The 14195-nt window shown below is 38.0% G+C and overlaps 1 protein-coding gene across 1 annotated transcript in view; it reads left to right on the forward strand.

Moving 5' to 3' along the window:
- The first annotated feature begins 2402 nt into the window (after positions 1–2402).
- MID1 (midline 1) overlaps positions 2403–14195 on the forward strand; it is a 362650-nt gene continuing 350857 nt past the window's right edge. The window contains exon 1 of the mRNA XM_064364527.1: positions 2403–2533. The gene's annotated coding sequence lies outside the window, so the exon portion shown is untranslated. The remainder of the gene's footprint in view (positions 2534–14195) is intronic.

A 14195-nucleotide genomic window follows, 5' to 3' on the forward strand; every position in this document is an offset into this window, starting at 1 on the left:
TGGCTCATACCTGTAATCCCAGCACTTTGGGAGGCCAAGGCGAGTGGATCACCTGAGGTCAGGAGTTTGAGACCAGCCTGCCCAACATGGTAAAACCCCGTCTCTACTCAAAATACAAAAATTAGGCGGTCATGGTGGCAGGCGCCTATAATCCCATCTACCTGGGAGGCTGAGTTAGGAGAATTGCTTGACCCTGGGAAGCGGAGGTTGCAGTGAGCCAAGATCACACCACTGCACTCCAGCTTGAGTGACAGAGTAAGACTCTGTCTCAAAAAAAAAAAAAAAAAGAATTGTAAGAACAAATTTGGAGGCCAGCTTAAGGCATTTAGAGGTTTAGCCTGCCCTGGAAAAAAATGCATTCTTTGTCTTGCAACAACATGTTAATAAAGTCTAAAGTTTCTACATAAACAGAACTTGCTTCAGTGTGAATTACGAGGACACAAAGGGTGCAGATCATAAATGGACCACATTAGTGAAAGCCGTTTACCTAGCATGGTACAGAATTTCATTTAAGATGAATGAAAACAAATAACCCAATAAGTAGAAAACACTGATATTCCTTCCAGTGGAGGAATCAAGATGAGTCTTAACTTGATACAATAGAGATGTAAATACCATGAACAGAAAAATGTGTGCAATATTTGCCAAGTTATATTTTCATAATATTTTATAACCCAAATTTATATTCAATAAAAATACACTCTCTATCTCATTTTATGATCTTTTTGGAGACATTTAAAGGGAGTCATGTTAGCAGTAAGTTATGACTTAATAAAAAGTATTTTAATAAGTTTATATATTACATTTAAATTCTCTGGACATAGGATTATTAAAAATTGTATTTGAACATGGAAAATTGCCATTTTAATGTTCCTCTGTCTCTTCAAGTTGATTCTATTTTGGGAAATGCTATTGGAATTAAATTCTATATCTGGGGTTTGGGATTTGCCAAAACTGATCACGAGACTTTGGACCAATCACTTTATCTCTGCAAGCCAAATTTATTATTGTGAAGAGGAAATACTATACATTTCACAGTGTTCCTGCGGAGATAAGTAGAGAAATTGTATGCAGAAGTCTTTGGCCAGTGGAAAATGCCATTCAAAAACAGTTACCCTTCCTGGCAGTGCAATTTTTGTTCCTTACTAATCTCGGTAAAAACTGTTTGTGTTGGTGCTCGCTTAGGTGGCATTTGAAGATTCATTCTCCCCCCTTTCCCAAGCAGAGACCTAAAACAGCATTGAGCTATTTTTAATAAGGTTGTCACTACTCAAGGAGCAGTCAACCTATGGACAAAATAAAAAAAAGTGTTTCGTTTAGAGATAGGTCCTTTTTAGCAGACAATCTTCATCTCTAGTACATAGGAAAGTCTCAACTCTCTATATTGTCTTCAGTGAAATTGGCTAGATGTTTTTAAATTATTACTTTACTAGGTGGTAGATAAAATGTAAGGGTAAGAGCTAGTTATTAGACAATCAATATAGGATACTTATTTATATTCAAAAACTTATGTTTTGAACCTAGAGGTAGGCCTTCCATAAAGTTCTTTTAAGGATGTATTTTCTTATCTTCTTAAATCCAGGAAGTTGTTTAAAAATGTTTACATACAAGTATGCAAATTCGCAAGTCTTAGATTTCTTTCCTGAAATCATCAAATAACACGTCAGCATGTGGGCTCAGGAGGGTTGTTACTGGAATAGATGTCATTATCTGTCATTTTGCCCATCAAAAAATACAGTAGCAATTACTGCATTGTAAAAGGAGAAAACCCAAAATGATTGTACTGCGTTATCTACCAAAGGCCTGTGAAAGTTGAATAGCTGTTCGTTACTATGGGCAAATAAAGCATTCGAGCCTTATTTAATGGAGGTTTATTAAACTCTTTCTGTCACTATTTCTCTTTCTGTCACATGTTCTATTCACTTCTTTGAAAATAATCTCAAGTTCAATTACCCTGGTTTTAAAAACATGAAAAACAACTTATAAAATGCTGTACTTTTTTCCCCTACAATGCCTTCAAATAATATAAGGCTGGTCACAGCCCATGATATAAAATACTAGCTGTTGACTCACAGTTACACTACAAGGGCCAATTTTAGAGACTGCCAGGATAAAGATGATTTTAATTAAATCGCACAAATCCCTTTGTACTGCAACCAAACCCCTACGCAGGCTGACTGACTCTGAGCCATTCTGGCGTGTATAGAGTTAACCAGGTTACCAGGATTCCTAGTTAACTTCTTTCACCAGGAATGCAATTCATGTTTACCTATATAAGGAAACCTGTTAGGCTGACCTGAGTTTGGCGGATTTTTGCGCTGACTTAGAGGCGTGTAAGCACACACCCTGGAGAGGGGGAGTGATTCCGAGCTGGACAGAGCAAGCTTCCTGAACGCCCCAGCCATTCAGCTGATCCGAGGCAAAGAGCCGCCACTTGCCCCAGACCAGCCTGCTCCGAGGACCTACAGGTTTGCCTCTTCCAGATCACAACTGAGGAACAAAAACTCCCGTCCTGGGAAAAATGGGGAAGCCGGTGAGTCTTACCACTCTCTCTTGCTTGCTTCTGCTAAGTGGCACGCCTGTCTGCTCTCACCCAGGAAGCAAAGTAAGAGGCGTTGCTCAGCCTCTAACCCCACAGCTCCTTCCTGAACAAATACAATCCTTCGCGAATACCTCCAGACAACTTTTTCTGCCTGTTTTTCGCACCAAGAATCCACAGAGCCAATGATTTTAGCACCTTAAGACATGCCAGAGAGCGTTTTTCCTAGGCAAGAGTTTCTATACTATTGTGATGAGCAAACTTTCTCATCTTTGTTGCACTCCAAAACAGTGGAAATTAGCCTTGGGGTGCTTTGTGAGGAAGGCTGAGTCCCCAAGGAAGTGATAGTAAATCTAAATGGGGTTCTTAAAACCACAGGCAGTGTGATGGTCTGCAAAAGTGTAATTTGTCACTGAAAAGGCAGTCTGAAGGTATCATTTTTCATTCACGCAGCAGGAAAATCCTTGCATCCTGCATATGTAATAAAGGACACCTTCTGAGACACTGAGGAAAAAAAGAAGCCGAGCTGGCCTCTTTGTTCTAGACAATGTAAAGAAGCTTGCTCTTGCATTTTGACAAGGAGTGTATGTCTATTTATATATATGGTGAGAATGATGAATAAAGGCTTTATGTCAAAGGCATTGTGGTCAATTGAGTTAAAATCTGGCTATATTCTATATACAGAAATCTCAATCTGAATGTAATTAAACATGGAAATGTGAAAGTGTTTAACAGACTTGCAGGGAAATTTTAGTTGTACTTGCTATCAGCCAACTATAAGAGACAACTGGGAAGGGGAAAAAAAAACTACTTCAACTGAGTTCTTGAGCATAGGGAAGACTTTTGCAAAGAAAGTCAATTTTTTATAGCCGTCAAAAGTGATTTGGAATCAGGTAAAAAATTTTATTTTTGTTTTTTCGTGGTGATGTGGTTTTCTGAATTGAATTAACTTGGATGATTGTGTTCAATGATTTGACTGCTCGTCTTTCAAAGAAATCCTGTTGTTTTCTGTCATATTCAGACTTTATCCTGAGTTTAGGGAGCAGGTTTGTGCTACTGACTGCAACAAGTGGCACAAAGACTCAATTTTAGATTTCTGATATTATGAAATTAATTGCTTAAATTGAAGAAAAGTAAACAGTGCAAACAAGCAGATTTGAGAAAATGACCACTTTTTTAAAAAATGTAAGTCATAGTCCATTCCCTAGTGAGACTATTGATTTCATACAGGCATTGGCAACTGCCTAGACATAAAGACAAAAGCTATGGACAATTTTCTCTAGGATCTTTGACTTTAGAAAGCATAACTTTCACAGGGACACGGTTTAAATGAAACTTGTTCACCTTTATGAGAATGAAACATAGAAAAGCAGCATGTATAATACAGTAGATATTTTAGTAAATAAAATTCTTAATAGCACAAGCAGCAGAACAGAAGGGACAATGCAGACGTTTTAAAGCTTGTTATCTTGTCGCTGTTGCTCAGAAAAATAGGAGTCTTGACATTCTATTGCTGTCAATGGGAGTCAGCAACCCAGGAGACACAAAACACTATTTTAAAATATACAGTTAATAACAGATGGTTTAATACCAGGTTGTCTCACCCTGCCGATGAGATGGCCCCAAGCCAAATCACCCAGCACGTCTGCCGTTTTTCCTGTGAGTTGATATATACATAGTTATTATACACTAATTACACTAACAGCCAAGGGAATATATAACCAGAAAGACAGATAAGTCTCCTGGGGCAGGGAGGGCAGGGGGATGGTGTATGCCTAGGGTTTTTGGATCTCATGTTTAGAATTCTCCTTGCCAGTGGCATATGAATTACTGCAGATGACTGAGAGTCATCTCAGGGCTAGAATGTACTCATCCCTGGCTTCTCAGCAGCCTGTTTAGGGGTAATAATATTGTTTATGGTATTTAGCACTTTAGTGTTAACAAAGTTCCAGGAGGATTCCTTCTTAAAGATTAAAGTTTTTTCAGTGTCTGAACTAATCCTCCAATTAAAGACAGATAGGACCTATATTGTTGCATTTACCCTTTCAAGTCACATTACTGTGTGCTTGCATAGAGGGTTTAACCATTCGGCAGCCTCCTTAGACCTGCAAGATGTTAGTAGGTGCCCTGGTTAAAAGAAGTTGGAAAATACTGGAGAAGAAAACAAACAATGGGAAATAGGTCTTCTCAGAGCCTTAATATGTTCATTTATTAATACATGTCTTGACTCCCTGAGAGAGATATAGTGTGTACCACATGAAGTATAATTTGCTGCAGACTTACCTGGTGGCTTGTTTCTAGGCTGATCATTCTGAGAAACATTCTTTAAAACAAAGCTTCCCAATGGATGGGCCACAGAGCACTGGTAAATGATGAGTGGGTTGCTGACATACTCAGTCGTTGGACCCTCTTGGCACATGGGCCATCAGGCCGTGGCTGGCCTGAGCTGATCCCTGGAAGGTTATCTCTGGATCACATAGCTTCCTCATTTTACCTCCATATATGGTGCAGATAGGATCAATTTCTCTGTCATGACATGTTAAAGTTAGGAAAGTGCCTTTAACAATCTAGGACCATAATATCAATCAAAGCAGTCAGAATACCCCAACACTCTCTTAACTTGGGCCTTGGGGGCTCAATGAAAGAAAAATATCCTAATGTTTATCATCTTTCATGCAATCATGAGAGTGTTAAGGCCCTTTGCATGTTATCCAGTTTGTCCTCTTTATTTCATAAAGAATTTAATGATGTGTTCTGTAGTGTGTGTATGTGTTTGTGCATGTGCATGTGCTATTTTATTCTTAGAGATTTCCTGAACAACTGATGGTAACGTGCTTCATGGAATCCTTTTTAACATTAGGTTATTGCTTATACTTCCCTTTCTCAAACTGCTATCAGAGTTTGTTTGGCTGGAATTCTTCCCCTACTAATATGGCTTAGTCCAGGTGCGATGGACGTAAAAGAACCTGGCTTTAAAAGGTTATTTATTAAATGGAAATCCTTTTCTTGGACACTGTACCAAATTTGTACACAGCATTTCTATCACTGGTGAACTTTCTCTGGCTTCCTATGCCCACCATTTGACATCAATTATCTTTCAAAAACATTTTTTGCGTTATTAATTCCTGTTACATTCATTCAGCAAATATTTACTGCGTGCCTTTTGAAGTCCCATGCTAAGTACTCTGGAGGAAGCAGGTATATAAGACACAGATGAATTTAAACCAAGTCTTCACGCAATGGATAGCATTTCTGCAAAGAAAAGTCTCATTACCTGAATGGTGCAGGATGTGAAACATGATTTGCTGCAAACTTACTTGATAACTCACTCTTTTGCTAATCGTTCTCTAAATCAGAGCTTCCCAACTGGTGGGCACAAAACACTGGTGGGCAGTGAACAAGTAACTGATATGTCAAGATATTCATGCTTTCACTCACCAGATGATTTCCACGTCGGATAATGCCAGGTAGATGCCAATAAACTTGGTATGCTTACAGAGGAAAGACACCATTTGATTCTCCCTGCAGAGTATCTATAAATAACTGGGAGCTGGATGATGCCACTTTATATTTTGTTTATGTAATTTTCAAAATGACTCTCTTTGGGGTTGTCAAGTATTCTTGGGGTGCCACTTGGAGAAGAGCTATTACCAGAGTATTACATAACTTGAGAGCTTTTATAATGGCTTGTAACCACTGGAAATTATTAACGTACAAGTTTCAATAACAATTCTTATAAAGCAGACAAGAGCAGCTGCCATTGCTTCTAAGGTCATACATATAAGGCTTAGAATTGGGGACTATGAGTTAATAATGGGTTTGCACCAGTAGGATTTTCCAAGTACCTAGGGCATTAGTAAAACCAATTTAAAATATATTTATATTTGAGGAAAGCTTAGCTGGCGAAGTGATAGTCAGGACTATAACTTCTAGTTAAATGTAAAAGTACATTTTCATTTTTAAATTAATTGCTTGCAATCACATACAGGGGAGTCTTCTGTGAACGAACCTTTCAAAGACGCTGAGTTACTATAAATATTAATGCCAATGGTTAATTTAATGTTATTTTTATTTTAAAAGAAAATAAAAATGGATTTCTGTGCTTTGGGAAATATAGCATAGAACATAATAGCTGAAGCTGCATGAGGAATGGTTCTAACTTTGTGTGAGTTGAGTATACTCACACTCTCTTGTGAGTTGCTCTTCACTTGTCTAAACTTGAGACAAAAATGAAATTAAGCAGAGCCTCCTCAAATTGACAGTTTGAGTTTTAACACGTGACAGTATTGGAATTTTGGTCAAAGAGCTTGAGCCAGAAAAGGCTGAATTATTTATAGCTATTGTTCTGCAACAGAGGCCTTGATTATTTAAACCAAAATTATTTCTCCCCCTACGTATCTAATTGTACAGTTATTTATGTCTGTACTGACACAGTCATCATGTATTGCCTTGAGGGAACAAAACGGTATATAAACTACCAGAGAACAGATAACAAGTTTACTTGAACTGATATCCTTGGCTCAAAGTTAAGAAACAAAAGAATGGTAGAGTTTCCCAAGTTTCTTCCAGAGCAATGAATGCTGGGTTTGGCCAAGTCATTTTAAACTTCTCAGGGATTAAATTTCCTCATCTATCGATGGAGACATAAATACACACTTCGTTGAACAGTTATGAGTATTGAAAATGGTCATGTCTGTGAACTCACCTGGCACAATGCTGGGCATGAGGCCAATCAGTAAATATTGGCTGGAACTGAAATGGGTGGAGATAAGTTAGGCATCATCAAGTAAACAATTCAGGGGTTGAAGAAATAGAAGCAGATGCACACTGGTGGCCCTTATGTAATTTTGCCCACTCAATGATTTAAAATTTGTGTTTCAATGAAGCATGATATACCTTCTAATGTCTTATACCATGTACTCTTTGCTTATTGGTGTTACCTGCTTGTCTCTTGTAGCTTTTTGTGTTTGACACCCTTGTTCTAAAGACTTCTTTCTTCTGTAGCAATCTACATCATCTCAATGTAGGTTTCCCCCTTTTAAGGTGTTTTCTCAAAAGCACCATGTTTTATAAAGCAAAAAATACTCACTTCATATTTATTAATTTAACAGCTTGAAATCTTTTTCACTAGCAATGGTGGGAGGAGCTGGGCTAGCAAATTCATTGATAAAAGCCACTTGTCCCCCTAGATTACCCTCAGACCCCAGTCTCTTTCTCTAATTCCTCATCCACCAACATCCCACCCCAGCAGAATGTAACATTTAAACTGATGTGGCGCCCAAGATGTGGAGAGGATGTATCCCATCGGCTGACATGTCTTGGCAAGAGTTCACTCTTTGCTAAGGCAAGTGGAGACCATATGGTGTTTGTGTAATGAGGAAGCAGGGCAGCTTTATCAAAGTGTAGATCAAATGGCTGTCTATTTCTGACTTATTTTTGTTGAATCTCATACACCATCAATTATAATATACAAAGCTAATAAAGAAAAAAATTCTTCCAATTAATCTATAACACAATGTTTACTTAGCACTTAAATATTTTATGCTAAATTTATGGAAATAACTCTCTAAAAGAGTTTTTAGCTGACTATTATTTAGATTGGTTATTTAAAAATCATATCTCTCCTGTGCATAAGTAAATAGAAGATATGGTTGAGATAAACTTTTTAAGAAGCTTTAACTTTTCAACTGAGTCATTGTATATGTGCTTTTCTGCACCATGCCAACATACTTTGTACCAAAATGCAGCATTTTTAAATAAAGAGCTTCTCTCTCTGCATTTCTACTAGAAGGTGACAGTCAAGACTGTATTGTTTCCTCAAATGGATCTACAAGGGAATGCAGTTGTCCATTCATAACCCAAAGAATGTCCATCAAGTTACTACACATCTCAGTGAGCTAATTCTTTAACGCTTTAAACATATGTCTGCAAATGCATTAAGAACCAGCATGCTTGGTGGGTTCCATAGATCTCCTGGTATCTGTCCAGACAACTTTCTGCCAGTACCTCCTGAGCCTTGAGAGGATCTCTCTCTCTTTCTCTCTCTCTCTCTCTCTCTCTCTATCTCTCTCTCTCTCTCTGTCTCTCTCTGTCTCTCTCTCTCTCTCTGTCTGTCTCTGTGTCTCTCTCTCTCTCTCTCTCTCTCTCTGTCTCTGTGTCTCTCTCTCTCTCTCTCTCTGTCTCTCTCTGTCTCTCTCTCTCTCTCTCTCTGGCAGGGGGGAAATCTTTCCTCCTTCCCCTTTCTTTGAGTGGTTTTGCCAGGTGTGCAACTTCTCTTCTCCTAACAGGTAAGGCTTGTTTTAAAATAATGTCTATAACGCAAATGAACTGACAACAGTAAGAACTGCTATGATCAAGAGGGTTCATGGGCAGGCAATGACAACTATATCACAACTGCAGCCTGAGTAGCAACAAATGTAAGATACCTCCCAATATCGGCTGGGTTAAACTGGGAAAGAATTTCTCCGGAGAACTCATGAAATAGGGTGTATCTTCCTCATCTCATGAGAATGCCTAAAACACCAGCATTAAAGAATGATTTTGTTGTCTTTTAAGGTATCAAGAGTGTCCTAGTAGAAATCAAATGGCTTTGGGGAGAACAACATTTGTAGTTGCCATATTTACTGCTTTGGCATGGATTTCCTTCCAATTAAGACTAAGAGAGCAAAGTCCATGAAGATGGGACAAGGAAAGGAATAAGGATGAGAGTAGAGGAATGGAGAGAGGACAGGAAAAAGAGAAAAAGAAGAGAGAGAAGCTCTACATTTGTTCAATAATATTTGTCAAATGCTTTCTCTGAATCAGGCATCACCCTATGTGCTAAGGCTAAAGTGGAACCTGCATTCAAGTAAATAACAGTCAAGTGTAGGAGACTAACATAGATGAAATATCACACAGACATGAGTAAAGGTGCACCTGAAATAAAAGCTATAAAATGAAGGTATATGTTGCTATGAGATTGTACTAGGAGGATGTAGCTGATCTGCAGGAAAGGCAGAGAAAGTTTCCCTGAGAAAGGATTGCTTGAACTGAGAGTTAGACAGAAAGGACTTGAGGCAGTGTGTTTGCAGGGATGGGAAATGGCCAGACTCTATGAGAGAGTTTTCAGCAAGGGAAGACATTGGTCTTTTGAAAAGTTCACACTGGCAGCAACCTGGAAAATATTAGGTTGGTGCAAAAATAATCGCGGTTTTTGCAATTAAAAGTACAAAAAACACAATTACTTTTGTACCAACATAGTAGATCAGATTGGAGGGCCATCAGAGTCAATGTAGGTGAGTCAAACAGGAACCTTGGAAAGCAAAGATAATATCTACTTGTAATAATATCGTGGTGGTAGAGATGAAGAGAAGTGGATGGATTTCAATTCTATTTCAGAGAGGTGAAATCAAAAGGATTAGATGATACATGGGGCAAGGGAGATGATTAGGGACCAGGAGGTGTAAAAGCAGACTCTCAGGAATTTGGTTCACATAACTAGAAGGATAGTGGTATAGGGGACAATGAAGGTTGGCCTGGTTTGGTGGAAGGGAGTAAACTGATTGAGTGGAAAAATGCATGAGCTTTGAGGCTGAAAGTCATGATGTGGGTTCAAGTCTTAGCTCATCCATTTAGTAGCTGTGTGATGCTAAGTTTCTCTGAACCTCAGTTTCCCAATCTTTAAAAATTAGGTCATAAACATCCACCTCAAGAATTTTTGGGCCAGTCAAATAAGGTCTACATAAATGAAAATCACTTCATACATGGTCAAATGTCCTACACATGAGTTACTATTATAACCCACAAATTCACTAGCAATAAAGCCTGGAGGGAGAAGAGCTATTTTCAATAACTTCCTGGGGTGGGATGTGAGGGTCTTGACAGCCAAGATCTCAACACTCTTACAGAGTTTACCTAAGTGAAGTTTTCTCCTTGTTGATAATATACAGGACAGCCATTAACTTCAGTTGTCAGGTGAATTCTTTCTATTTCATTCCAACCCCTTTCCCCCTCCCCTCAACCTGGATTAAGGGATCCCAAATAGGAATAAGCTACATTGCTTTTCTCAGCTGAGATCCCTTATCACTTGTAAGAGGACTATAGGATTTAGAAAATTGTAACCCAAGAGTTTGCACTAACAGATGAGCACACTCCATTAACTTCACACTCCCAGCAGGGTTTGGGTGAAGGTTTTGCCATTCCATTTTTCTAGCATCAATTTAGCAAGAGCATTTTTTGTGACATGTGTAATTCCACTACTCTCGAGTAACCTCAGTGAATTACTTTCTGGCTTCCAAATATTCTCCCATTAAAGGGAGTCATTAGGCAGTGAAAACTGCAGCCATAGAGTTAGGAAAACCTGGAATGGGCAGGTGAGGGGGAGGAGGAGGTTAAACCTTGTGGAATCAAGATACTAGCTTCCCTTTCTGCAGGTGTTGTTGCATTGTAGGATCTAAGTCACTACCAAAATTTACATCGCCTTGCCTTGTTCTATTTCTTTCCCTTTGTTCTTGGCACACATTATGTAAGCTTCTATTTTAGAACTGAACTACATGCCTACAGTTTGGGCGCATGTATGTGTTAATAAAACCACATTTATCTTTCACTGAATTCTTAGGAAGCTTAAATTTCCCATCAAGACCCTATTCAGTTATCTAAACACTTATGTTCATAAAGAAAAACGTGTGGGAGAGAGTGGGAGGCATCCCATTTTGTCATTTCACTTGTGTAATGTTTGGGTGGAAGATTGAGAAGCATTTGTATGAACTTTCAGATAACTAGATTGCACTTGCTTCTCAATGTGCGTATTTAAGATTTTACTGTATGCACCCAGATTGGGATTTGGGTGTATGAGAGGGGTGAGGATGGAAGTGGGGGTGGAAGCTGTTATCTGAATAAAAGTCCTAGCCATGTAAAAGCCTTCCTCTTTCCACTACTTTCCCTGCCTTCATAATTTTTTCCTCTAAGCAACCCATGTTAGCGCAAATACATTTCAAGACAGAAGTGCAGTATTTATTTAAAGGTCCATTTTAAATCTGAATAGTATCTCCCAAAGGAACTGCCATTTTCACTTCATAAGGACCCACTTGGCTGTGGCTTTGCTGAGTTCAAAGCAGGAGCATTCCATAAAAACTTCTGATTAGTATGTGCAATAGTAGTTGCTGCAAGCCTGGGTGTTTTAGGAGTCACAGTGCTATAAAAGGAAGTGAGAGCTACAGTGTCAAACCAGAAAATTAATTCACTTTGTCCATGAATATAGTTACCTGCCAATAAATCATTTGCCAATAGTTTGAAGATAATGAAGGAACCTGGCAGAACCATCCAGAGTAAAGGTCTCAGCAAAGAGAAAACACATCAAACATTACAATCAATGATAAATGGTGAGAATTTCTGTCTCCAGACCCCCAAATAAAGCTCTGGCAGAGATAAAGATGTGAGCTTTGCACACCATCAAGCCTTATGGTCTGTTTTTCCTGTTCAGAAAGACTGAAATTAGGGAGAAGGTCTCTGCCAACAGACTGTAGGTCATAAATTAGTTAATAAAATCCGTCCTGTGTTATCTCTAAAACAGCCTATTTTATATATACTTGTCTATTTAATTTATTTGTTTCTCTGCTTACGTAGGCTGTATTTTGATAGCATAAGTCAATATATGAATTTTAGACTATGCAAAAGTTTATTTATAAATGACCTGCCTTCTGTGAATAAAATTGTAGGGTGTGTATATGTGTGTGTATGTGTGTGTGTTGTATATAATTTATTACTATTGATCAATGTTAAATTTAAATTGAAATATATAATACTAATGAATCCAATGAAATGTGTATAATGCTATATTCTGAAATTAAAAAATTAATCTGTATTGATGCTTCCAAGACCATTTCAGGGCTTGTGTAGTTTTAGTATATTATTTCCACGTATTGGTGTCAGTATAACCAGTTCTTGTTTTATTTACTAGTGTCACTATCAATGATAAGGCAATACTGTATGTATTTATATACATTTCTATGTACATTTTATTTATATATATTATATGTAATATCCATTATACACACACACACAACTGTATGTGTCCATTTGAGAGTTCTTCTATTTTAAGGAGGATAAGCTTTAATTATTTTTTACTGACTTTTTTTGAAGTTAGATGAAACATAAAAGAAAATGTCATACTATGTTTTTATCATTCAGGGGTACATGTGCACAATGCGCAGGTTTGTTACATAGGTAAACATGTGCCATGGTTGTTTGCTACGCAGATCATCCCATCTCCTAGGTATTAATTCCAGCATCCATTAGCCTTTCTCCTTGATGCTCTCCATCCTGCCACCTCCCCAACAGGTCCCGGTGTGTGTTGCTCCCCCCATGTATCCATGTGTTCTCATCATTCATCTCCCACGTATAAGTGAGAACATGTAGTATTTGGTTTTCTGTTCCTGTGTTAGTTTGCTGAGGATAATGGCTTCCAGCTCCATCCATGTCCCTGCAAAGGACATAATCTCATTCCTTTTTATGGCTGCATAGCATTCCATGGTGTATATGTACCACATTTTCTTTATCCAGTCTATCATTGATGGGCATGGGGGTTGATCTCATGACTTTGCTATTGTGAATAGTGCTGCAATGAACATAAGTGTGCATGTATCTTTATAACAGAATTATTTATATGCCTTTGGTTATATACCCAGTAATGGGATTGCTGGGTCAAATGGAATTTCTACCTCTAGATCTTTGAGGAATTGCCACACTGTCTTTCATGATGGTTGAACTAATTTACACTCCTACCAACAGTGTAAAAGTGTTCTTTTTTCTTTGCAACCTCACCAGCATCTGTTGTTCTTTGACTTTTTAATAGTTGCTATTCTGACTGGCATGAGATGGTATCTCATTATGGTTTTAATTTGCATTTCTCTAATGATCAGTGAGGTTGAGCTTTTTTCCATATGTTTGTTGGCCATATGTAGGTCTTCATTTCAGAAGTGTCTATTCATGTCCTTTGCCCACTTTTGGTTTTTGTTGTAAATTTGTTTAAGTTCCTTGTAGACTCTGGATATTAGACCTTTTTGTTGGTTGAACAGATTGCAAAAATTTTCTTTCATTCTGTAGGCTGCTTATTCACTCTGATAATTTCTTTTGCTGTGTAGAAGCTCTTTAATTATATGTCATTTGTCAATTTTTGCTTTTGTTGCAATTGCTTTTGTCATCTTTGTCATGAAATCTTTGCCCATGCCTATGTCCTAAATGGTAGTGCCTAGATTTTCTTCTAGAGTTTTTATAGTTTTGGGATTTACATTTAAGTCTTTAATCCATCTTGAGTTGATTTTTATATAAGGTATAAGGAAGGGCTTCAGTTTCCGTTTTCTGCATATGGCTAGCCAGTTCTCTCAGCACTATTTATTAAATAGGGAATCCTTTCCCCATTAGGCTTGTTTTTGTCAGGTTTGTCAAAGATCAGATGGTTGTAGGTGTGTGGTCTCATTTCTGAGTTATCTATTCTGTTCCATTCGTTTATGTGTCTGTTTTTGTACCAGTATCATGCTGTTTTGGTTACTGTGAAAATGTCATAATTTTTTAAAGACCAAATATAATGATTTACAAGATAAGTGGAAGACCAGAGAGGTCAGAGTAGAAAAGAAAAGAAAAAATGAGAAAAGAAAAGATCAGCAAGAGATGTTAGAGG

This window comes from Aotus nancymaae, unplaced genomic scaffold, assembly GCF_030222135.1.
Source record: "Aotus nancymaae isolate 86718 unplaced genomic scaffold, 86718_ANA_hifiasm-v0.15.2.pri h1tg000058l, whole genome shotgun sequence".
Lineage (NCBI taxonomy): Eukaryota > Metazoa > Chordata > Mammalia > Primates > Aotidae > Aotus > Aotus nancymaae.